Source organism: Puntigrus tetrazona, chromosome 3 (genome assembly GCF_018831695.1).
Source record: "Puntigrus tetrazona isolate hp1 chromosome 3, ASM1883169v1, whole genome shotgun sequence".
Taxonomy (NCBI): Eukaryota; Metazoa; Chordata; class Actinopteri; order Cypriniformes; family Cyprinidae; genus Puntigrus; species Puntigrus tetrazona.
This window is the reverse complement of record NC_056701.1, coordinates 22,966,148-22,994,056: the sequence shown is the minus strand read 5'-3', so window position 1 is coordinate 22,994,056 and position 27,909 is coordinate 22,966,148. Positions and strand designations below refer to the sequence as shown.

Here is a 27,909-nt window from a genome sequence, read left to right as displayed (position 1 = left end):
CGCTTCTGAGATTTTTGAAATAGAGAGGACCAAGTCATGAAGAAGAGTAGATGATGGAGAACAGCTTTTTACTGAACACTTCTCAGAACATTACCATGCATTTAAAGTACAGAGATGCTGCGGTGTGAGTGGACTTCTTAAGGCCAGTGCTTTGAAATTCTACAGACCTTTTGATCTACAAATTCCATATGGGTCAGATGGTGAATATATTGTACCTTTTTGTATGTTGGTTTAAGCTGGTTGGTTGACTGGTTGCGTGATTTTATGTTTTTTATTTAAAAATAAAAGGTTAAGTCGATTTGGGTGTGTTATCTCTGTTTTTTTTTTTTTTATAAATACATTTTCTGTGACTATTTATTTGAACTGAGTATAGAGAAAATTTACCTTAGGCTTAGGTAATGTACATTATTTTAGTGTTAAAAACAACTCCATTAGTGTTAAAATATTGACACACTTAGTGTAGTTTTAACACTTAATAGGTGTAAATGGAAACTTTCACTAAAGAAAAAACACACCAATGGTGTTAAATGTGAACACTCACAGTGTTTTTATAACACTCTAAATGAGTTGAAAAATGTACACTTTTAAAGTGTAAAATTAACTCGATTCAGTGTGGACCTATATAAACCCGAAAAAGTGTTGATTTCACACTACTAGTGTAAATTTAACACTTTGAATTTTGCTAATGTACGGCTAGATTTACTGATTAATACATTTGACAGTAAAAACAGCACCTCGGTTGCAGCGGGAGCCCATAAGTGTAAATGGCGCAACATATTTTAGCAGCCTTAACATATTTTTTCCCCGCCGTAGACTTTCTTTGCTCGGCTAATGGCCTTCGAGCGAGCCAACGACGAGTCCAATTACAATGTGCGCTTTGGACAGCGTCCAGTTCGTGCGCAATAAATAAAGCGGGGATACAAACGGCGGGCGACCGTGTGGACCGCGGGCCGCGGCGCAGCGATAATTCTGTCCGTTTGGCGTCCGCCCGCCGCTCGGATAAGTCGGCGCCTCGCTGGTGGTAATGGTCTGTTGACTGGACTCGCACCCGTCCATCGGCCTTCGGACGGAGGCGAGATTGAACGCACCCCTCGAGCACGATAAGCGCCCCGACGGCTGCCAATATTTACGCTCGCCTCGCATTCAGACCAGACCGGACATCCATCTATATGTCGCAGGGGGAAAACAGCTGAACTCATTAAAAACAATCAAGAGGCTCGCTGCCCGTCGGCTAGCATCCGGAAAAGAGCGATATAATTACAATTAGCTTTATTAATATGAGTGAGAATGAAGCGAGCGGCTGAGGGTGGTAAAGAAAAAAAAACGGGCTTTAATAAATAAGAGAGGGGCGTCCTGAAGCAATTATAAATGAGCTACCCGAGCATCACGGTCCTGAGGTGGGGGAAAAAAGCATTTTCAGTAGCGTTGTAGTAAGTGCAATTTCACGTCTGGTTTATAGTGTGATTTGCGACCATGTTAATAGGTGTTAAATGACAGAAGTGGGCTCATCTGAATCAGCAGGTTCTCTTGTTTAATTTGACAGATAACATCCACAGGCTTTTCACCTGCATGATGAACACCAGCAGCATCACGGACGAGGTGTGTGCGCCTTTGGGTTGTTGTTTTGAACTGAAAATGCTGCCTGTGCGTTTAGCGTTTTAAACGACATAAGAGTTTGTGGGTGAGGATGGGGAACAATAACAAGCATCACTTGAAGCTGCAGCACATGCAAAAACTGTTGTGTCACGGACAACGAAGCACGGCATGGTCCAGCACTTCCAAGAAGGGAAGATTGATGTTATCAAGACAAATCTGGAAATGCAATTAAAGAAAATGCCTTCCTGATCACTTTTTTAAAAAAAAAAGTCTCTAACAATGTTGTGTTTATTTGATCAAAATACAGCAGAAGCAATGATATTGGCACGGTTTCCATTACAACTGAAAATAACTGTTTTCTGTTTGAATGTATTTTCAGGTGTTCATTCATTCTTGTGGCGCAAAGATGAATTTTCAGTATCATTACTGTCACTTCACTGCCCAGAAAACATTTCTTCCTATTATCAGTATTTAAACTGCTTAATAAAATCCTTAATCCTACCCGATACCTAAACTAACTAACTAATAATACGCAGCAAAAAAAAAAAGGCCTAGTTAATAATAAGCGTTCCTTATTCTAAAGCACAGGCTATTTTTTACCTATTGTCTGGGATCCTTTTTTTTGCTGTCAGCCCGAGCTAATAATAACAATAAGTGGACTTTTTAGAAACTGTAGCTGTGTTATTTTGTCAGACACTGTGCATGTGTAACAGCGCAGTGGACCTCATGCACCCAAACCATTTGATTTCAAAACCCAGAACATAGGAAAACAAGTAGCGCCGGCCTGAACCGCCGGTCCGGGAGATATCAGTCTGTTTTCTTCTCCTGGCGTCTCGCAGGATTTTGCTGAGAGGGTGTGGACGGATCTCTCTCATGTCAGATTTCCAGTCATAACAGCCACAGCCGGTCAGACGACCATTTCCTCACATCTAATGGCAGCATCCAGGGTGTGAGAGGACGCTTTCTATTTCGCCTTTTTTTCTTTCTGTCATGTGACACTGGTACCTTACACAAATTGTGTGTGCTTGTCTTTTTTAATGTTAGTACACAGGTGGCTCACGCGCAAGCTTCAGTAATGGTGTGTATATTACAGGCTTGCATTACACACACACACACACACACACAATTAGGGTGGTCTAATCCTCAACTATTTTGGTTTCATGTTCTCTCATCGCCTTAATAGCAGAATACTAATGCACTTAAACGCGAGCGCCGATTAATGACAGAGACTCAACATTTGCCATCCTTCCATCCTCCCTCGGCTGTGCTTAACTAAAGAAGCGTGCTCAGTGCACGCAGATGAATCTGCTTTCCGTCACTGCGTGCGTGTGTCTCTAAATGTGCGTGGTGCTTTCTCTGCTTAACCTCAGGCCACCCCAGATTTGGGGACACTGATAACAGGTGTACTTGAAACGGAGCGCTGCTGGGACACCGGGCGTAAAAGCACAAAATGTAAACAGCGTCACAGTCTCTTAACGTCTTACTCAAACGCACCTTCCACTTTGAATGTTAAATGTTAATAGGCAACACAAAAAGAGACTCTAACGAACACGGGTGATGATATTTACTCAACTGACAGCATTTGCTTAACTTTATGTATGGGCGATGGGGCCAGTTTTCACACTCCAGTAAATTTCTCAGGTGGATTTATTTATCAAAGTCGATTTTTGCATAGGCGCTTTATAATCTCGACTGCGAAAAAGGAAAAGCTATGGGAAATTTCCCACGGTTATTGCTCTGAACAAAAGATTTGGATGCGGTTAACAGACGTTGAGCGATAGCGGGCATGTTGTCACAAAACAATAACATTTGAGCAAAATGTAAACGGTACAATTGCTATGAAACAAAAGCATCATTTATTTAGAAGGTATGCATTTATTTAGTATGTATTTAACTGATATGAAATGGCAAAACATAAAAAACAAAATAAAATACATTCACTTTTCTAATTTATTGTGTGCATATCATTTAGTATTTAATTTATATTAATATCTGACAACTTGCCATGTTTTTATGGAAAACTATGAATATGTCACAGGTTTTATTAAATATTTATTAAATGAAATTTTAGTATTTCACAAGTAAATATAGAAATTTTGACTTAATTTAAACCTTATTTAACTAGCCCCAATCTTTATTTTATTTTGTATTGTAATGTTTTGTTTGGTTTTGTTTTGTTTTTATTAATACGGAGACTCTATGATTTTGAACTCTCTGTGATATTCAGATGTATTTAGGGATAGCCAGTCAGTTTCTGCAGAGCGAGTAATAATTTTTCAAAACTGTCTCTCACTGAATTTTTAAGAAACCCAGGTGCTCGCTCGTCAGTCCGAGGCTTATTTTACGGTTCCCCTGCAAGCAGCTGCGAAAAGGTTTATTTAGTTTAATCAGGGAAATCACAGGAGCACAATGACATCATTGGAGCTCGGCTGACATTGCAGCATTAAGTTGCCTCTCGTAGGAGCAGCGGCGAGAGGACGTGTGGATTGAGAGCGGACAGAACCAACGAGAACGGATGGAGGCCTGAAAGAGCTCTGCTGGCTGCCTCTCCACAGCGGCCGTCGTCATGGCAGCAAGGTCGGCCTCGCCAGACACAGTAACACCAGTCAGGGTCAGACAGGTCAGGCCGCGACCCCGTCAAGAGTTCATCCTCATCGGGTTGTTTCTGCTTAAACTCCCTACCAACAAACAGATTAAGAACGATTTAAAGAATTTTCCTTGTGCAACTGTTAACGAAATGTAATTTATAATGACTGAATTTATAATTTACTAACTATATAAATAAATAATAGACATGCAAACATTTCTGATTGATTTATTAAATATCTTTAAGTAAGCTTTAAAATGCCAGGAATGACATGAAAAAGAAAGGCCCTTAAATATTTTTATACAATCTTGGATGATAATGTAGAATATTGAGGTCATGTTTACCTTTCATAGTGTGCCAGGAAAAACTAAATCAGATATGTGCCAATTTATTAACTCTAAAAAGTGTTTCAGATAATAACTGTTACAGTTTCTAAAAGAACAATTTCGGGAACTTGCTCTGCCGTTTCTTACAGTGAATGTAAGGTGTCTTCAATGCATTAAATATCTTTTTTATGGCCACATTTCTGTCTGTTTTATTGCCGGCCGAAGAGACCGGCTCTCACACAAATCTACCTCCAAATACACTTACAAACTATTTATTTTAAATAGCTATGACATTTTATAGCTTTATTCATCCGAGTCTGTTTAGAAGGAGGTTGACGGCTTCTCTTTTATGCTTGATGTTTATTTGTTTCCGCCTTATTTGATCTTTACAAAGTCATTCCGACAGTTACGTGATGCGCTCTGCATATACATTTTCAATTTTATGATTTTAAGAATGAAATTAATTGCCATTTAAATCCTGCGTAAAGAGGATTCCCAAATACATAATTTTAACTAAACAAATAAATGATTTAAAAATACCAAACATGTATTTAATTCTCCCAGAGACATAAATGTAAAACACGTTTGGAGTTATTGCACAGCGGTTTCCTACGGAGATACCCATCCAACCCCCCACCCCAGCATTCAGAACAATTAATAAAAGATGCATATGAAAATGAGGGTTGCACTTCTGTTAAAACTGCCTGGAAATAGCGTTTTGTTTTTGTCTCTGAGGTTGAAAAGATTTAAGCTTATGTTATTCTTATTTCTTATTCTTGTAATACATTAGTATAGGGACATTAACAGACTGTGATAAGTGTTACATTTGTAACAGTACACATTGGCTGTTAGTACTTATTCTGTTGATAGGAAGTTCTGTTAATAATAATTAAACACATATTCTCTATGATCATATTTTACATCCCTAATCCCCCTAAACTCAACACCTAACTTGCTAGCTATTATAAAGCAAAACTCAGTTAATGGTTTGTTAACAGAACCTTAAAAAAGGGTGACCATCACTATTATTATTATTGTTTTTATTATTATAAGATCAGGTGGGTTTGTATACAGATTGGTGAAGAACATGAGCTGAACTCAGCTAAATGTTCATAAGGACAAATGCAGATGAATACCTGAGTGCGTGTGTTTTTTTTTCTTTTCTCAATATCATTGAGCGCTGAAAATAATGTTGCTATTACAGATATTAGTAAGGTCAGCCAGATGAAGGAAAAGTCAGTAAAATGAACATTTTTACTATCCATTTATTTTGAAAATGACGTTAGGAGCAATACCGCTCCGCTTTTGACGAATGCTGTGTCATGCCAGTTTGGGAAGTCTCAGTAAAACTTGCCCCATTATAGTCGGGGGAAGAAAAGACGGAAAAAAAAAAGCAAATTGTCATTTTAATTTAAAACGACATCCAGATCGGAGCAAGAATAAAGATTAATCTGAAACACAGGATGATACTCAATTGGGTTTTTGCAAATTTCCCAGCGCGGGCGACTTAAAGAGCCTCGCTTTCAGGAAGTGTTCATAAATCACGCGTCAGGTGTTCCTCTGCCGTCGTCCGCTCGCCCGTCTTTGCTTTACCTCTAATCTGTTTGGATTGAAATGATCTGTGTTATAAAAAGTGGCCTGATTAAATATGTAATAACTTGTGGAGATGCTTTACTAAACATTTTCTTTCCTTCTTTCCTTCCTTCCTTCCCTTCCGCGCGTACATCTCCGGACACGCTCTGCCGTCCTCCTCTGCCCTCGTTCGCTCTCTTCCACTGGCAAAGCAAACAAAGTCCTTCCTCTTTTAAATCTCTTCCTACACTTGACATGTCTTGGTCCGTCGGCTGGAGGCCGGTCCTCACATGACCTCTTCCATCAACCCCGACGCTCCTCATCCGCCAGCCTCGGCTCCAATTACGTCTTGCGCATCCATTTGTTAGAGCTTCGTTAGCGATTGCACGCGCACCTCTTCGGCTCTCGCGGCGGGTTGATTGTTGCGTATCCTCCTCAATACGCCTGCGTGTCGCGTAAAGCCCAGAGCGGGGCCACGGGCAGGTCAGTGATGCCGGGAAGCGGGTGAAGCGGAGTTCACATTAGCATACGCCAGCGGGCGGGGCCGCTTCCCAGCTCCAGGCCTGGCTTCAGAACCACAATGGCGTCTCCATCTGTTCCTGTCGCCGTTACAAATCTGCTGTCACCCGGCTGGCTGGAGCCGACAGGGCCTCGCCATTAGCAGGATAAAGCACGGCTGATAAAGACGCCGCCATTCTTCCTCGTGGTACAGGAGCTGCTACGGACGGACACGATACAAGCAAACAAACAGCCGCAGTCACTCAAAGACATCCCGATATACGAGGCTCGTACGGCGCGCACACACCTCCAGCTGTGACGAATACTAAAATAAACACACACATGCGCACACATCGATAAGTGTGATAAATACCTGATTAGCAGGGAAAGAGAGAGAGAGAGAGGGATCGGTGAACAGCCGTTGAACCCGTGAACTGCGCTTACCCCCGATTTATACATCGTTTTTGCCCTCGCTTCAAAGCACGTCAACTGTTCCGGTCTCTTTCCCAAACAAAGCCACGACTAGTAATTTCCTTTATTTGGATGATTGGTTTTCTGTCTGTCTTCCCTTCTTCTTGCATTACTCTGTCAGGCCGAATAGATTGCGGGCGCTTAGCGTTTAAGTAGCTTACCTTTCTGCGCAGTATTGACCTTGTCAACGCTAATTAGCAAAACGCGCATTTCTCATACCTGACTTTCTAAAGGAGTCTGTGTCATTTCGTTTGTGTTTGTCACACCGCTGGTCGCGGTAGAATTATAGTGACTTTCGCGCTCGTTCATGCTCGTCGCCGCGATGCTAGGCTTTTTACGTTTATAAGCACTTCCCGTCGCGCGCTTCGAGCTATCGCGAGCGGTGAACTGAACTTGAACCGACCGGGTCACCGCCGGGAGGTCGGCGGGTCATCGCGCGCGGCTCGCGACCGTCCCCTCGATTGAGCCTCCCAATTCGAATGTTTTTGTTGCAGAAAAAACGAATGAGAAATCGTTAACCTCGCAACCTGTCTGTAAAAGGATTCAGTGGGATTCTGTCTGCAGCGGGACTGATCCGAGATGGAAATCTCCCATTCGGGGATTCATGCTCGCGCGGTTTTTGCAAATATCTCGCAATCCGTGTTGCCGCTGTGCCATGTAGCGTCTGTAATGAGATACCTTGGGTTGGGCTTCAAACGCGGATCAGTCATTTGGTGAGGGTGGTGAACAGCGGATGAACTCTGAACTCTGTTTGCCCTTTTTGCGAAAGGGTGTGTGTGTCTTATGAGGGCTAGTGGGCGTCCTAATGATGCCATCTTTCCTGCATCTTTTTCATGAGTCAGATTGAATTTGCTTGGAGGGGGGAAATGAGAGAGCGATTGAAGGAGTGAAAGAGAGGGAGAGAGCAAGGGGAGGGACTCGGAAACTCTGCACGGCTCATCCGTTAGGTGGCAGTGTTTGGGTAGTTTGGGTTCTGGGTGTCACTGCAGAAAAATCGGCGTGCGTATGTGCGTGCACGTGTGCTTGTACGTGCGCTTTGTGTTCGTAACAGACCTTCGCAACAGACGTCACCGGCTGATTTGATTGGACCGTGTGGCGCCTCACGCGGATGTGCGGTGGGTGGAGCGATGCCTGCTTGCTCTTTGTGTACCTGGTCTCACTTTCGACACACATGCACAAACAATCCTCCTTTAACTCACCTTCCTTTAACACACACACACACACACACTCAGCGAGTGCTTTCAAACGGGCCGCATAAACCATTCAAACATTGGGGTACAAAAGCATCTTTATGTGGGCCGGTTCTGCTCAAATATACCTTGGAGGTGCAGTACCACAGGTTTGTCTCTTGGCAAGTTGATGTGTTTTTCAGCAGACCACCAGTTTAGCAGACCATTTCCTCACTGGTCTGTGAGGAAAACCATAGTAAGCCATCATTTCGTAACCGGTTATATATTTGTAACATCGAAAATAAATACGGATAGAAATATTGCACATCTGCTGTGTTCTTATGTGTGCTCTGAAAATATATTAAGAAATGTATTCAAATAATGTTAGCGAGGGCTTTTTATGCTTAAAACAGCTGCATTTTGATATTTTTTAGTAAATCACCGGTTTAGCAGACCACTTCCTTACTGGTCTGTAAGGAAAACCACTGCAGGCCATCGTTCTGTAACCCATTTATATTTTTAAATAACTATGAATAATACAAAAAGCTTCTACCGTACTGCTATGTCTGCTCTAAAGTTGTTAAATGTTAAGGAATTTATTGAAATATTTTAACAAGGTATAAACGAGGGATTTGGTACGTTGATATTTATGCACGTCCTAACTGGTCTGCATGGAAAACCATTGTAAACCTGTTTATTTTATTGTTAAATTTAAATATATAAAAAGATATGCACTCTAAAATATCTGTTTAATTTTAAAGAATTTATGTCCATTTAATAAGGGGTTAAGTATTTTTAAATTAAAAACAGCTGTTTGGCTTGTTGCTATTTTTTAGTAGACCACTTTCTTATTGGTCTTTAAAGAAAACCATTGTAATCAGCTTTTTGTAACATTTTCACTATTTAAAATATTGTTTGATTTAAAAATATTTGAAATAAGGTATTTATTTTTAGTTAACAACGAATAAATTAAGGATTTTACCCATGCTTTTTTCTTTCTTTCTTTCTTTCTTTCTTACTTTCTTTCTTTCTTTCTTTCTTTCTTTCTTTCAGTTTTTACTTTAAATAATACACACACACACACAAAAGAATACCGATTTCCGTAAACCGTCCACGAACGACCAGTTCCTATAACACTTCATGTTAAAATTTGAATTCTGCATGACCTCAGCTGAACAAACCTGCCTGCTTGTCTCTGTGTGTGTGTGTGTGTGTGTGTGTGTGTGTGTGTGTGTGTGTGTGTGTGTGGGTGTGTGTGTGTGTGTGTGTGTGTGTGTGTCCGCGTGCATGTAGTGTCGCAGTTCTGTCCATGAGGGGGCACTGTGGTTTGGCATCTAGAAAGCAGAGTGAACTTTGACCAGAGAAACAGAAGCTTTCAGGTGTATTCTATCATGATGGATGATAAGCGGACAAACACATGTGCCTGCACACACCCATACAGACACACATACATGCACACACCAGCATAAAGCCTAAGGCTCCTGATTGGGCACCTGGACAGTAGAGCACCTGCTGTGCGACTTTAGATCTTAGATTCAAAGAGCACCAGTATCTTGTGCCCAGGAGGCAGAGGTTACAGGTCAAACCTCAGAAAACTGAATATGAGCAGTTCCCAAGGTATCACTGTGACACAAGGGCCTGCTGTCCACCATACACTGTGTCTGAGAAGAAAGGCGCAATCAAAAATACCAAAAGCACATTTGTCTTCAGAACACAATTAGTTGGACACAGTTTTAGCTGAATTGAACTCACACATCTTTGTTTAACCTACCGTTTTGTAACCATTAATGTGTGATGTTTAGATGTGTTTCTATATCGATCTATATCTATCTAATATATATAGCTTTATAAAACATTAATTATTTTTATAAGTATTTCATTCATGTTAGATCCATATTACGAGTATTTGTATAGGTCCGTTTTTACCTTGCGTTTAAAATTGACGTGGTAAAAGATAGTTATTTTTGATAGTTAAGTGTTGATTAATTTAGGACTATTTTTATAGACGTATTCACTTTCTCATTACAAACAAACTATAAAATAAGTGATTAAACAAGCCTAATTTTTAAATTAATTTATCGTTTTGAAAAATGTGGGCTTGAAAAAAAGCAACAAAATACTTTAACACAAATGTAAAAAATTGTAAATGGGATGGCACTGAACCTATTTAATGAATGTCATACAATAAACATTCGTGTCTCTGAAGCTGTTCATAAGAAATGTTTCAGATGCTATCAATATATAAAATATGCATGGATATGAATATGGATTTAGACCATTCTGCCAACATTTTAGGTGAAATAACAGCACTGCTGGCATCCCATCAGATTTAAATAGAGAATTAAATCAATAAGGAGTTTAGAAACTGCACTGTAGTATCATCCTAACATTATGTAATATTATATTTAATCACAAATACAATCAGTGCATGATATAACCGATGTCCTCTCTTAAAACTGTAACTTAAACGACATTCAGAAAGCCAGTCCCTTCTTTCAAGTCTTGTATGTTTTGCATCATGTATCTTTTCACCCTGCCGTCTACCATGCAAACGTGCTCTGAAGCTGACTCTAGATCGGCTTTCGACAGCAGCCTGAACCTGCAGCGCACTATAAAACTGATTCATTAAATGGTTTATTGAACATGATGAGCCGAACATATTTGAGTAAACCTCGCTTCATTTACATTTGTGTGTTTTGCTTTTGGCGCTAGACACAGTGCAAGGTGCACAAGTGAATTATGTTTGATAGCTCTTTCAGCAAATCACTTTCCATAAACCATCTCAGGTTTAGAGGAGCGCTGCTCCTGCACCGGGTGCGAGTGAGATAGCGCGGGTCCGAGAGCCCTGATAAGCTCGCAGCAGGACGTGGAGCTCCTGCCAGCTGAACCTGCCCACCGAGACCCACCGGTGCCAGTCAAGCTTTTAATGGGCTGACAGATGACGGAATAGATCTCCTTTCTGGCCTTTTCTCGCTCGGTGTCCATAAATTTGTCTTTGTCTCTTGGGCACGCTTTGCAAACGTTTAATTTTTCCAATTTTCTATGAAAGCACGATTCTGTGCACCAGATCCCGAATTGAAATCTGTCTCTGGGCTTTTTCCTTTTGTATGTTTTTCCAGACCGTCTGGCAGTACTCAGAATTGCACTACACTTTTTCTACACTATACATTGTATATATATACTCTGGATAGTATTTAAACACCTGGTATATCCTGCTGTACTTAATATAAGAAGTCAGAATTGCTACTTTAAAAGAGGTTTTTTTGGTTTTTTTTTTTGGGTACAGCAAAATTATGGGATCTACTCAGAATTCTGAGAAAAATGTAAAAAACAAACAAAAAAAAAACTTCCTGCCATGGAATAAAAATTACATATGGCAACTTTTCTCATAGTTGTAAGATCACAAGCAAAATATTTTGATGTTTTAGTTTCAAGGGGTTTTTTTGTTTGTTTTTTTTGCTCAATTTCTTCAGAGAAGAAAATCAGAAAAATCTGAATCATGAAATAGTTACAATAATTAACAAGTTACAATAAAAATTTCTTTTAGAATTGCAAGTTTGTGTCTGACATCACAACATTTAAAAAAATACAAGTTTCAAGAATTCCTTTAGAAAACTTTTTTAAGAATTCTGAGTAAACATGCTATTTATATCTACCACGGAATAAAAATAAAAAAAGTGTTTTTATCACACGTGTGAACTATCTAGCAGAATCAACATTTAATGTAACTGCTGATATACTGGAGTTTGAAATTGCAAACTGACTTTCTCTCAGGACTGCAAGTTTATATCTCGCAATTTCAATTTCCAAAAAAAGATAGAATTGCAAGATTGAATTGAAGAAAAGAGTCAGAATTTAGAAAAACGATATTATATTGGGTTTTTTGGTATCTGACATCATTTAAAAAGAAAAATGGCGTGATGGCGAATTCATGATGTTTTTTCTAGATATAAAATTCCTGTGAAGCTGTGGAAATCACTTGCAGAATTGCTCTTTTTAAATGTAACTCTGCATGCTTTGAAAAGTCTGAAGCTGCAAAGTGACTTTTCAGGTTCCGAAAGAAGCCAGAATTGCAAGATCAGAAGTCTGAGGGAAAAAAGTATCACATTTACTGCAGTTTCACGCAGTTCTCGCAGTTCTGAGGAAAAACAACCGAACTGGGAAATGTAAACGTGTATTTGCGAGACAAAAGTCAGGATTGTGAAACAAAAAGTCTCAATTTGTAAACAAGCTTCCATATACTACGCAGCTTTCGGCATAAACACTGATGCAGTTATTCCGTTCTGAGCAAAATCTTTTTGTTCACAAGCCTGTCTATAAACTAAAGGCGATCTGTTAGCATTTATCTGAGCGTGGTTCTTTATTTGACCGTTTTCCGTCTATCAATCACGTTTACCTCTGATTGTTTTTCCTTTCCATCAAATCAGATCCGTATGAACTCTCAGAAATAATTGCCTCCGTTCCGGAATGGCTCGCGCGCAGAGGAACATACAGTAAACACGAATGCACATGCGTACGCTCACACACGCGCTTTGGCTCATCCATCAGTTTGTCGATGGGGTGCATGTGTCCTGGCCGTGACACCCGAGGCCCCGGGGACTCTGGGAAAGACACAAGGCTAGGAGGGCGGAGAGATGGAAGACAGGAGGGGTAACACCTGCTTCCAAATCACAGGTACTCAGGTGTGAGACATCAATTCTACTCTGTTCATCACTGATGGATGAGCCACAGGGCGCATGGCAAGGACGGCAGCCATTTTACAGAGAGAGAGAGAGAGAGAGAGATGAGAGAGAGAGGCAGGAAAGCCGGCAGGAGAAACTTCCAGCTCCTCCGTCTCCAATCCATCACTGTTTTTAGAGGATAGCTCTCGGCTTTTGGCACTATGCGTTCACCCAAAGATCATTTAGCTGCGTTTGAGTGGTTTATTGATGGATTAGATGGGATTATTCCCGCTTAGGGCTGGAATGATTCTCATTGTGCTGGGATATAGAGCAGATATCTGGTTTGTAATGCGATGCAGGTATAATTACAGCAGCGTGAATGGACCGCATAGTGTTTGCTTTCTTGCCGGGCGCTAAAGATAATGTGCGGCAACGCAAGAAGCTGGAGGAATTCTGTGAAGAAAGTTTAATAATAACTCTGTCAGCCTGAGAATGAATATCCAGGGGAGCTCATCTCCTTTCAGGTCATTACACTATAAAATTCCCTCAGGAAATGATTTTACAAACCCTCATCTTGTCTTTCTTCTCTTCAAGTGGTTTTCTGTAACGGGTCCATTTATATCACGCTGCGGAATTGTGACTGGAGAACCAGGTGACCTCCGTGTGGGTGCTTTTGGAGTTTTTCAAAGTTATGTAGGGTCCAGGTACTTTGTGGGACCCAAAAGAGGATTTGTGCATTTAAAAGAGACTTTCAAACAATCCCAAAGGACAATCAAGTCATAAATGGCGATATAAATTATTTGAACAAAATATTAAATATTTAAATATTATTTTTGCTTTACTATTAAAAAAAAAAAAATATATCACATCATCAGTGAATATCAAAATGAATATCATGAACAATAAACAACAAAGGCATAAAACATATAATAATAATAAACAATGAATAATACAGTAGTATTTTAAAAATGTACAAATTTAAATGTTATATTTATATATAAAATACAATAATACACACTTAATTTTATTAAAATTGTTATTTATTTTTCTCTCACATAATGCATGACAATATTTATTTATTTGTTTATCTGTTTGTTTGGGGTTTTTATCTAATTGGATAATAATCCCAAATTATCCAATCAAATCCTGAAAAGTTATGGTTATGTTACAGGGATTTTTTGAATGAGCCTTTCTTTTGCACAAAGAATATTTCACATTTTGAAAAAAAGTTTTTTGTATTCAAATGTGTTTTAAAATGTATTCTACAATTTATAAGTGTATGTAGTCTGTTATTTCCAATATATACTCATTATATTAATAATAAAATGAGGTGTGTGTCTTTTCATATGTGACAACACACTCACACACATACACACACACACACAAATATATATTGTAAATATATATGTAAATATATTTAGATTTTATTTTATTTATATTATAAATTTTATTAACATTAAATGCATGCAAATTTTATACTTTATATGAACAATCACTGAAAATAAGTATTGACTGAATAAATTAATTTATATATTTGAATAACACATTTTATTTATGTATTATATCCAAATAATTTAACAGAATTTAGTTGTATTCACTTAAAAATTATACACTTTATTTACAAAATGAGTATGAATGAGTTTTTTCTCACCTTCACATAATAACCTTCCTACTTATTTAACTAATTGTTTTTGATCATTTATTTACTCATTCGGTCATTTGCCAACTCTTCAAGTCAAGCAAGTAGTCGCGTGATATTAAAATGATTTTCAGTGGATCACGGAGATCAAACCAGCACTTTAGCCTTGTTTGGAGAAATCGAACAAAAGGCCTGCATGTTAATGGACCGAGACCCATTTAATATAACGGCTAACGAGGCACTCCGTCATCCTGAATGCAAACACACAATCCTGGTTACGACTGTAGCCACGCGCTCAGATACAGATACGCTAAAACAAACAAACAAATCTGAACTGCCATTTACGCTCACGTCCGAAAAAGCTGAGCAGCTGAATTCCGCTGCAGGCCTGAATCAGATAAATGAGATTACTATCCTTTTTGTCAATATCGTAGCATGCCGTGTCAAGTGCAATTTGTCAGCTTAAATGATGCAAGGTGAGAAAACAACCCAGAGACCTAATAAAACATTCTCTGTTCAACTTGAGCTGTCGGTGCTGGCGTGTCGTGCCGACTGAGACGTGGCTCAATCATCAGCTCGGCTGTCAATTGATTTATTAATGATGTAAGTAATATCCTTCGATCCATACCTCCAAACCACCGAGAGCCGCACGCGGTGTCACTGGTAACCCTGATGATCCCATCCTCCTTTATTGGATTAGAATATAATCAAGCTGAACTGTGGGCTGGGATCGCTGTGGGGCCGGAGTAATGATTGCTGTGTGGGAACTGGATATGTGTGGCGTGTGAGCAGAGATCTGAGAGAGACGTCACGGGAGGATGATGCTGAGATGACTCTCTTCCGCTCTTCTGCCTGCTCATGCAGACCACCCTGAGGCAGCAGAAACACTCACCGGCCCTGAAAGACCTTTCACGCTCAAGACACTGGTCCAGGCTGAGAGATTTTCCGTAAAGCATCGTTTTCTTTGCTTTGTTTCATATTTCATTGCACATCCTCATATTCCAAATACTTTGAAGTGAAATAAAATCTCACATTTGCTGAAAGGTTAGAATTATTTTAGTATCATTGAGATAAGTTTGTAGTTTTTGTTAATATTTTAAATTATTTTTTGTGTGTACATCGCAATTTTAGTCAAAGTTTTAATAATTGTGTTTTGGTTATTATTATTTTTTTATGCTACACATACAAAGGGAGGTTAAATTTATTAATGTATTTTTTTGTATGCATTCAGTTGAAGTCATTATTTATATATATATATATATATATATATATATATATATATATATATATATATATATATATATATATATATATATATAAAATTTTAAGCAATAAAAAATATTTATTGGCTTTAGTTTAAATAACCTGTGTCAGATTATGCACAATATAAAGATGTAATGCACAAACAAATGCATTATTTTTTAACAAATTGTGAACTTACACCCTTTTTTTTATTTACATTTTTATTTTTTTAACAGTAGTACTCTTTTTTGACTGACTGATTTGAATGACGCAATTTTTTTATGAATTTATAACAACATTTATCCACACGCAGACACACATTTATTTATATATGAAGAACAAATGGCTTGGCCTGTACTGTATATAAATCTATACTTTCTCATCGAAATGAAAGTGTATTCAGTTATCGAAAACACCGAATAGGATATTTTTCTTTCACATAGTGTATTATTATAAATTAATCTACATAACATTAAGTGTTTAAACGGATGTGTCTCTTTTTAATGAAGACGATTGGTGGTAGAGGTACATAGTTCAGGGAAACTTTAAAATACAGAAATGCCAGACTTCACCTTTAACACTGAGAAACCGTGCCTGTGTGACCTACAGACATATAGTGGGGAAACTACCTGAAAGACTTGATGGTTTAGTCCGCTCCGAGGCCGTTCCAGGTGTCTGTGTGCACGTGACACACTCCACGTCTGGCACCACAGAAATAAAAAACATTTGTTCAAATGGATGGATGGTGGGCTGAGATGCATGAAAAGATACACAGTACGACTGCTGTGGGGATCTAATCCCTCAGCCATCCATCTCAGCTCATTCCCTTCACTGCCAGAGCAATTACTCAGACGGCCTAAGACCACGCAATAACCGTGTGTATGAACATGACAACTGCGCTTGACTTTTGACTTATAATGACTCGGGGAAAACAGCGAAAACACTAAAATGCTCATTCTGGAACAAGTTTGCGCAACACGCCACCCTCGTCTTGAAATGGCGAGACGTGATAATGGCAGGATCATTGCAGCAGTTGCGTGGGAACAGTGCGGACCACTTCTGGTGTTTCTTCTGTCTGCTGATCGGTGAACTTCGAGAGCGTGTACTGATGTGATTCAGACGTGGCACGCATTCATAAATCTGTCAGTATCAGGCACTACTGAATATTCAATTTAGATACTACAGATACTAACTAAAGTGCTTTAGAGTGTGCTTATTGTAGGGATTTGCCCTGAGTTACGTTTTTAAATTAAGTTACATGTTTATATTGGATTGTTTAAAAAAAAAAAGGTAACTTTATTTCTTGGAAAGAATAATTGAAATGCAATAAACTCGCTATCTGTCTGTCTATCTACTTATTTACTTAACTACTTGCTTTTGTTTATTTATCATCGCAGATTTAAGCTTTAAAAAAACACTCCTTCACGTTATACGTTCTTGCACTATAATTCAAAACTATTATTATTATTATTTTAAGATGCCAAATTCACTTGTATTACAAAAATTACAATTATATGTCAACATGAATTGATTATGTATATATATATATATATATATATATATATATATATATATATATATATATATATATATATATATATGTTGTCAAACAATATATTAATGGCAGTTATATATACATATAGTTTGCAAATTTTACGTGTGTATTGTGTATATTTGTATATTTATTTTATATATATATATATATATATATATATATATATATATATATATATATATATATATATATATATATATAAACACACACACAGTGCAAATATTGTGAAAATATTTACATGTCTATATAACTGATATCATATGTAAATAATAAATATATTTCATATATAAATGTAACACTTTTCTTAAATATATACATATGGATTTTATATACATAATAAATATACATAGTAAACACATATTATGTAAACAGACAATAATGCAACAGAAAGCAGAACGATGCTTTAATAAATATTGCAAAAACTAAAGTAAAAGTAAAGCTTAACTTTCAAACTTAACTCATCTTAAAAGTTCAGTTGTCTTGGTTTTATTTAAAGTATAATCAAGTTGACAAACATCCACTTTAATTGAATTAAAGTGGCTTTAAAGCTTATGTATTGTAGTATATATATCTCTTTTAATATCTGAAAAAAATCCTCTCTCTCTCTCTCTGTATGTATATATACATATTTATGAATATCAGACAGACCTTAGGTAAATGATTGTACATTATTCAGATCACTATTACAGTTTTCTTAAGTTTTGTACTACCACCAAATCTCAGTCCAGGTCTTAAAGTGTGACCGAGGCCAGGACTGGGTTTGAAGTGGGGTGAGAATCGCTGCCTCATGAGTTTTCCTCCGAGGGAAGCGTTCTAAAGATTACCTTCTCCTTTTTCCCACCAGCATTTCTAGGAAGTGTTTCCAGCACATAAGCGAAAGTTAGCACATAGAATTTATTCCTGTGAGGTTCTGACACGGCCTTTCAGCGCCTCGCTAGCCTCTCAAGGGTTTTTTTTCAGTCCCACTCAACCACGTTATAAACTGCGTTAGCAATGCAATTAAAACGAATCGTCCAGGTCAGCTGTAAGCCGGTCTAGATGAAGACACCAGCAGCCAGTAAAAGCATTCCCATTGGTCGAGCTGTAAATGGATTCATTCAGAGCCGAATCCACCGGGAGCGACCGCCGTGTTTCCAAAGCAAATACCAGCTTGTTGGAGAGCAAGAAATCTGTGTCCAAACTCTAAACCCGATGCTTATGAATGTGTCTGTGTAGAGTAGAGGATGGAGGAAAGGGAGGAGAGAAGCTGTGGAATTCAATGAATGCTTCGATTTATCTGCAGACCCTTTATCATTTAGATTTTTTCCCAGTGTGCGTTGTTATTCGGCATTCATAACCCCGAATTATGGAAAAATTTGACTGTCTACCATTACTATTGACAGGACAGTGCAGCCCTTTCATGGCCCTTTAACCTTCTGAAGACGGCCACTACTTTAATAGAACTTGAAGGACGTTTTGGGTTCCTTCTAGTTCCTGTTCCATGTTCTTCAAGCGATTGACTAAATGAAAATCAGATCAATTTCTGAAATGTACGGCATTTGATTTCAAAGCAGAACTGTATATTTGCGCATCATTTACTGCATCAGTGTTGTTATTTTTTTGCTTTGTGTTATGTGCTTAATGAATAAATTAGTTGTAAACCTGGCAGAGTCAAAGCAACACGTCAGTATTTGGATAAACATGCTGAATTTTAGCTTGTGCTTGATTGTGCAGATTACATTAATCTGCTAGATGTTTCTCCAGTCCGTGAGTTTGAACACTGGATTATGACTATTGTTGAATGTTTGCTTTACAGAGTTCAACTTGGAGTCAAGGTACAAGTCGTTTCACTCTCAAACCTGTCCACAAACATTCATCTCTGTCAGATGTCACCGTCTCGTTTATTTAAATCCTGTGTCTTTACCCAATCGCTTTGTACTTCTGATGTTGTTGTTGTGCTAAATTTTTAGTTTGGCCTATAACAGCATACATATAGTATATTAAAGCATTTATATATTTTAGAATGCTTACATGCTAATATTTATGCACTTGTACGTTATTATCTACATTTTTAGTTTGCTTAATTTAATAATTGAATATAGGATTATTATTATTATTATTATGCTTTAGTTTTATTGAAGTGAACACACAGTTGAAGCAGCACTTTTGAGATGCTGTAGGGAGTGACTGAGGAGCAAATAAAGGAGTGACAGCAAAAGGATGAAAAAAAGGTGTGATTCAACTGCCAATCATATCTTTGGAAGACTCGGCCCGCCCAATTCTCGAGGCATGAGTCATCAAAAGTTAAACCTTACACAAACACACAGACACATTTTACACTTTCTAGCTGAAACCGCTGTTTTATAAATGAGCCATAAAGGGACTACATTTTTCTCAGATGCAAAAAGGTCACGGCATGTTTAAGGAGGGCGATAATCCTATTAGTAATTTGCAAATATACAATGTCGACGGACTAATAAACCTAGACCCACAACCATTTTCCAATGCAAAGCTGTTTTTTTTTATTTATATGATTAATGATTTGTTCAAAAAAATTTAAATTTACTTTAAAAGATCCTGAAAAACGTATCAACCGATATTTTAATTTGTTTTTATGTATATGTATGTATGTATGTGTGTGTATGTATTAATGTATATGTGTGTTTACTTAAAAAAAAAGTATGCATATGTAAGCACACACACATCCAGTGTATATTTTGTAAGTATTTGTATATTTTGATATGCATATATGTATTTATGCATACACACACACAGTTTTATGCCTGCATTTTTTCCAGTCAGTTGTTTCAAGGTTCTTAAAACAAGAGTACTCAGCTAATTTAATCACTTAATTAATTTTATTAATTAAGTTTTCATATTTTTTGTTAGTTTGTTTGTTCAAGTTTTATGTCTGTAAAAAAGCGAATAGTTTACGCATACAAATCATAAGCAGCTATACTATGTAATGTGAACGTGCACTTGTTAGTTTTTAATAAATACAATTTTTAAATGCAAACACTTTGTCATCTGTCACACAGGCTACGCGTGAGGCTGAAACATATATCCCGTAAAAGCCTAATTTTTGAATAAGAAGCGCCTTCTGTGTAATTAGGAATTCACACACATCTCCCTTTTTGCGCACGTGTGTGCGTAAGGTCTCTTTGCGCTTCGATAAATACAGATGATTTCTAGCTCTGCAGTCGCTGATGAATGCTCCAGTCTATCGCCAAATGGAAGTTTTCCAGCGAGTCGCCGCTTTCCTGTAAATTCATCACTCGCAACATCCATATTCCCGATTGGTCGTCCCTGGACGCCACGGCCAATCAGAGAAGAGCCGTATAGAAAGAGCCGCTTTCGCGGCGGCCGCAGTTCTCCAGAGTGACTTGCGTGGCTGCGCTGCAGCAACAAGACCGCGGCGTGCTCCCGTTAGTTTCACTTTAACCGTTTCAGCGCCGGCATCCCGAGCCAGGGTTATTTTTGAACGTCCATGAATGCAGTGTCACATCATCTGAACCAGTTAGTCGGTCTGACGTCTCCGAATCGTTCTGTTATTTCTTTATTTTGGCTTCATGTAATTCATCTATTGTTTTAAATGATTCGTGTGGCAATTGCTGTAATCAAACTGTGGCATTTCTGTGGAATAATCATTGACATAATGCACTGGCTTTCTGTAATTTCCTGAGGAGACGGTTTGACGTGTCTTATTAGGATGAGGACAAATAGGATATCGGGGAGCACCACTTGACCGCAGGGGTGCCAGAGTCAGGAAAAGCAGGCCAGGGGTAAGCTCGTGCTAATCTTCAGACTTCATACCCCACTGTTAGCACGACTTATCTCAAGTATGTTGCTGATACTACTGAAACCACTAAGACTAATTACAGGCCGCAGTGTCTAGCAGCAGAACATCTCACTTGGTTTCAACATCGCATGAATTACAACTGATGATGCACCCATGTCACCGCTGGGATACATTTCTGCCCTGAAGATGAGGTATAGGAGGCTGGGTGATTAGCGCTGTTAACGCTTTGGCTTTGGATCCTACAGTATAATATCTGTAATTGAATGCAATTAAAGAAAGAGCTGAGTTTAAACGAGCAGATCGAGATGATTGTGCCTTCAAGCGTTTGTGAAGATACTAACAAAGCAGTAAAACGGTTTATGGATGCCACAGCCTTGTGAATACAGATCATTACGTCTGGACTCCTGTTACCCAATCCAGCGCTAAAATAGAAACCGTTGTCGTATTTTTATACCTTGAATTCTCGCAAAGTTGATAATGTCAGAGTAATTCGGTATTTTATCAGTTCAGCTCTGTGTTCGTGACGTATCACAAGTTTCCTGCGCTCTAAGTTTCTTTTTTAATGACAGGGGCCGTGGGAAGAAGTAGACAGAAGTAATGGTTCTCATTAATAACAACCTCTTGCTTAAATCCCTTTTAATCTCTGTGAGGGCAGCGTGCCAGAGACTCGAGAGGTACCAGGAATTGTAATGGTGCCATAACGCCCGCTAATACCTTTAACAGCAGCCTGGCAGAGGGCAGATTAATTGTGCACGTGTTTGTTTTCTTCTGAAGTATAAGTGAGCTGTTTTTGTAGTTTTCCCTTCGTTTCAAGGAATGCATTATACTTCCAGTTTCACCAGGGACTGCCTTTTTATTTGTAATTATATCTTAGATATTATGTAAGATTATAGTATATAAATATATATATATATATTAGTGCTGTCAAACAAATACAAAAGTTTTTGTCTGCATAATATGCATGTGTGTGCTGTGTATATTTATTATGTATATATAAACAAACACATACAGTATATATTTAGGAAATATTTACATGTATTTTAAATCAATATTTGGTCAATATGTATATAAATGTAATCTGTATCAAGCTAATGTTTATTATATAAACATAACACATTTCTCTATATATATATGAATGGATATGTACATTATGCAAGCAAAAACTTTTTTTTGGATGCTGTTAATTCAGATTAATTGTTTGACACCATTATGTGTGTATGAGTGTGTGTGTGTGTATATAAATTTATTTATATATATATATATATATATATATATATATATATATATATATATATATATATATATATATATATATTATATAAAAATAGTATTATTATTACTGCAGTGTATGCTAAATTAATTTAAAAAAATTATTATATCTAAAAACAAAAACCCAAAGAAATTATATAAGATTTAGAAATTACAAAATAAATGCTACTCATTTGTGAGATATATCTTGAGCTCATAGTTTTTGTTTTGGTTGTTTGCATGGCATGGCATGATTGTCCAGTGTAATCGTCGCACATGCAGAGCTGTTTAATCTGAAGCGTTTACGCACAACCCACAAGCTTTCTGTTGACATCTGGATAGATACGGTGCTCACTGGTGTGCAGTGAAATTTGATTGGCTGCTATTGACACAATGAACTGTTTACTGATAGTCTTTAATTCCACTTCCTGATAAGCTGCACACTGTCCATCGCTTATGTATGCTTCTGTCGTTTACACGCTTGTTTGCAAAAGTATTTGACCTTTATCAAAATGACAGCAATGTGGGAATCAATGTGATAATGGATGGGAGGCTATTTAAGTCCATCCTTTGGGAAGGTTTTTTTATATTATTTTTACTTAAAACTCTGAATATACTCTCTCTCTCTCTCTCTCTCTCTCTCTCTCTCTCTCTCTCTCTCTCTCTCTCTCTCAAAAAAATCACCCAAAGCAGTTTTGGTTGAAAAAACACTTTTGCCATATCAGTTGTGGATTGATTGCCTAGCCAAGCAGTCATTGATAGCCTTTCGAGTGTTTGCGTTTCTTAGCCTCTAGCAGATGCAAACTGGATGGCAAGGCCTCGTCTCCCCCTCCTTTTTTTTTCCTTTTCAAACAAGCTTTTAAAGCAAAAGCAGCTCAGACGATATCATCAGTATTTTCAAGCTATTATTCAGCTGTTATCTTGCTCTTGATTAGTTGAGAAATGAGTTATGTCCTCACTGCATAAACAACTGTCTGGGAGTTCCCAAAGTCATCCCTCATCCCAAGGGAAGGAGGGAGTTCTGAGTAGAGAGGGCCCCAGGCCTGGGGATTTGTACAAACAAAATGGGGGCCGTGCAATACAGTCGTGAATTTGACTCTTCCACCCACCGTCATAGGAGCACCGTTCAGAGAAGCCAAAATCAGTTCCTGTTATAGAGTGTATTTTAAGTAACGGTCTGCACTGGGGTTTTTGGTCACTGAAATAAAGCTTTGGATGAAAACTGAAACTAAAAACACGCATTTTATTTCAAGTTAGTTTCAAAAGGCAAAATGATAATAAAATAGAAAATAAAGAAATTGAATAGGAATAAAAAAAAAAAACTGAAAATATAAAAATAAAAGCTAGTTCAACATAATTCATTTTATATACTGATATATATAAATGCTAAAATAATACCGGTATTTCTTTGCATTTAAGCCCAAAGTCTTCCCAACGAGAAAAAACACACATGACTGGCTCTTTTAAACTTCAGTTGAAAGCGCAGTAATGCTAAATGCTGATTTTAAAACGCTTTTCAGTCCCATGGTAGCGTTGTGAGGAGGTCCTGGTATTCTCTCGCAGACTGCGCAGACACAAAAAGCCAAGCCAAGTGATTTAGGATCGTCTGCCTGTAAAATCTACTACTGACAGTTATGAGTCCAATGAAAATAAAAGGTGTCCTGGAGCAGTGCCGCGCAGTAAGTCAGTGTTTTGACTTGGAGCTTTCAGAAAGCTTCTGAATGCAGCGTTTAAGCTCTTCCCCGCCACACCGATTCATTTAGAAATGATTAGAAACAGCCGAGTCTGCTATCTAGCAGCTCGGAAAAATGGAAAAATGAGCATTTTTATTCATCTGGCGTTCTCACCATATAGGGATGCATTAAAATGTTTAATTCATGTCTGAATGTCAGAGAAGCAGTAACACTGACCCCGTATTTGACCCTAGACCAAATGAAGTTGAGATGCAGAGTGTGCTGGGTGACCTGCGGGGGCAGTGTGGGACAGCCTGAGAGCTCCTAACAGGACCCCAGGAGAGCTTCCTGCTTCAGCCGACCTCCAGTCAGATTCCCATCCTCTGATGCTGCGGGGCCCATGAGCAGAGACTGTTCTGAGACCTGTAGTCTGTGAGATACGGGTTTCTTGAAGCATGCATTGTGTAGTAATGAACACATGTTCACTTCAAGTTTATTTATAATGCTCATCACAATATATATTAGTTAAAGAGTCAGTTCACCCAAAAATGAAATTCTTCCATGTGCTCACTTTCAAAATTGTATTCATTTCATTCTTCTGTTGAACAAAAAGAAGATATTTTGAAGAATGTTGTAATCTAACAGTTTCTTTCATTCTTTATTTCTGCCTTTCTTTCTATGGAAAGCAATGGGCTTTTTTGAATAATATCACCAAATATTTTGATTTTAAAATATAGAATTTATTTTTGCTGAACTATCCTTAATGCATCCACATCACATCACAATCTTTGTTAACTTTAGTTCATCATTAGTTAATTTTATCCCAGGTCCATTACATAACATCAACAGATACTTTTTTGTGTATTAGTCAACAGATCAATAAATAATTTAGAAGTATTTTTTCCTTGTTAGCCGATAGCTAAAATTCATCAAATAACATTTTCAGCATAATATTTTTCATTGTTGGCTGATGTAGCTCAAATCCATCAAATAATATTTTATATACTTTCTATTTGACATACTTTTTTGTGTGAATAACATATTAGTAAACGTTGAGATTAAGATTAATAAATGCTTTAGGCGTATTCATATTGTTAGTTGATGTAGCTCAAATATTTCTATAGCTACTAGTGTTAACAAATGGACCCATATTGATAAGCGTTATCTATACATCGTTTTAGCAGTTTATGAAAGTCTACTCTGATATCAGTATGCTGTATTCTGTCACCAGTCACTCATAGCCGCTTTTGGTTTCTCAAGGCGAGAAATGCAGTGTTTGAGTGTCTTATATTTAGCCATGGACGTGAATGCAAACATATTTGTTGTTTCTCCCACTCCTGTTTCTCCACGTTGGCAGTTTGTTCCTTGGGCGGGACGACCTCGCCACCGCTGCCTTAGCGAATGAAATGGGGACTTCCATGTGTAAAGCTGGCGAAGATGAGTACGCTCTGATGCTGATGATTAACGATGTGGCTAGCGTCGATCCTGAGCGGACGCTCGCATCTCTCCCGGGCCTGATCTCACTGAAAGGTATCCAAAAAAAGACCCTCTAATGAAAACATCAAGCCCTTTCCAGTGATTTCAGCAAGTTACGCTCATGTAGGCACCCGGAGGGGGCGCTCTGCGGGTTTGGAAACAAGAGAGACAAAATGAAGGAAAAAGAATAAAAGAGGCAGGCAGAGAGAGAAAACCCAGAGAAACGCCCCCTGAGCTTTAGGCCGACATTAGGTGGTCCGGCTGAATCTGTCCTTGGGGGTTCTCTAGTAGCGGATACTGTGGACGATTTTTTTGTCAAAGCGGCTGTGGAAGCGAATAAACGCTGCTGTCGGCATCCCTCAGTCAGATGTGAGACGGCTTCCTCCGCATTCCTCCACAGCCTGCTTCGGAGCGCCGTGGAACCATTAAGCAAATGCATCCTGTCGTGAATGTTAGATAAACCGCTCTTTCAGCAATATGCGTTATCTGCTTTGACCACATTCTGTCTGTTCGTACAAAATAATAGCACTGTATCAAGGCACTGAAGGAAACATTCTTGCTTGTTTGATGGGTGCGCAGTGTTGTTTTCCATGTCATCCTGATAAATCTCAGGATTTTCTTTGTCTTGTTTCTTTCTTGAGGCAGACTGCTCCACTAGGGCAAACACGCCGCCAAATCTCAGAGATGCGCTTCGGGCCCAGGAGCTTCCTACCTGTGTGTGATACCGCTGAGGAACACTTCATTAGGGCGCCATGAACTAACAGGAGAACTCAGTACAGTTTCTTTCGAGAGTATCTCTACGCTCATTCACCGTGACAGAGATAAATATCACATCAGTTGCCTGACTTGTCTTTTTTTTTAACATAAAGCCAAATGCCATATGGTAGGAATAGAGTTAGGAATCTGGTTTTTGTGGGGTTTTGTGAGAGGGCTCTTGCAAGTCATTGCTTCTTCTTTCCTCAAATGAAGGTCTTAAATCGGAGCAGGAAAGTTGTGTTAAAGATATAGTATTATATATATATATATATATATATATATATATATATATATTTTCTTTTTTTGATTTTATAGCAAGTTACTTAGTAGGCGTAGTGTAATAATTGAATTCCTTTTACTATATTTGTAAATATAACATTTAAGCTATAAAAACAACTACATAATAACTATAAAGATGTTGATTACAGCTCACTAATATTTAAGTTTTTAGCATAATAATGCTGTGTTTTCTACTAACAATTTGTTAATAATTTATTTACTTCTATTTCTTTTTTTCTCAAATGTTGTCAATTGACTTTAGAATGTTCTCTTATATCAAAATCCTATTTAATTTTTACATAGTATAAGATTTTGACAATATGCTGCGTTGTTCCAAAAGAGTAAGGTTTTAGAAAGGTTTTTTTTTTTTTTTTTTCAAATGATCATTATGCTAAATAAATTTTTTATTAGAAGTTAATAACTTTCTCAAATAATCTCCCAAATAATTTTTAGAATAAAGCAAATTTTTCTACAAAAAAATATATATATATATATATATATATATGTATGTATATATGTATATGTGTATATATGTATATATATATATAGATAGTAGTGATATATATATATATATATAGAAATGTATATATATATATATATATATATGTATATGTATATATATATATATATAGGTACATATATGTATATATATATATATATATACTATTTTCTCACAATGCTGTATTTTCAGAATCATTACACTCCAGCTTTCACAGTGCCACATTATCCTTCATGTCTTTTATTTCTCTATTTGTTATCAATGTTGGCAAAACAATTAAGCTCTTTAATATTTTGTGTACACTCTTTTCAGGATACTTTCATGGAACAAAACTGTAATGTAGAGATTTGAAAATGTCACATCGGATCAATTAAATACATCCATACTGATAATATGATAATTAAAACTGGTCAGATTTTCATATTTTTCTTTTTGCTGCCTTCAAATCCTCTGAACGTGAAGCTACCGATTATCATTAGTTGATGTATTACTCAGACAACCAGTATATATGCAACCTTATTGCAACCGCTTCTCTTACCAATCCAGCATGTCCGGGGCGTGAGGTAACTTTATACAAGCAGCCTATTTTCTTCAGTGCCACTTTACGCCGTCAGCTACTATGCACTTCCATGACGCTTCTCAGTGTGCAAAGCTTGACTGGCAGGTTTTAAAAAGTGCAGCTTCCAGAAAGTCAAAGGTAAACAAAGCATCGATTCGTCGCTTTCTGCCAGATCATGTTGGCATCGCGGATGTTTATGCTCGAGCTCTCGTGGTTACCGCCTCGCCTGTGAGCTTCACCGGTTATGGAGGCACAAGCTTTCTTGAGTGGCGCTGGGGTAGTTAATCCAACCAAACGCATGCGGCAATAATCATCTAGGATTTAT

The 27,909-nt window shown here is 37.8% G+C and overlaps 1 pseudogene; it reads left to right on the top strand.

The window, feature by feature from the left end:
• Positions 1-16,773: 16,773 nt before the first annotated feature.
• Positions 16,774-27,909, top strand: part of LOC122341357 — a 29,999-nt pseudogene continuing 18,863 nt past the window's right edge.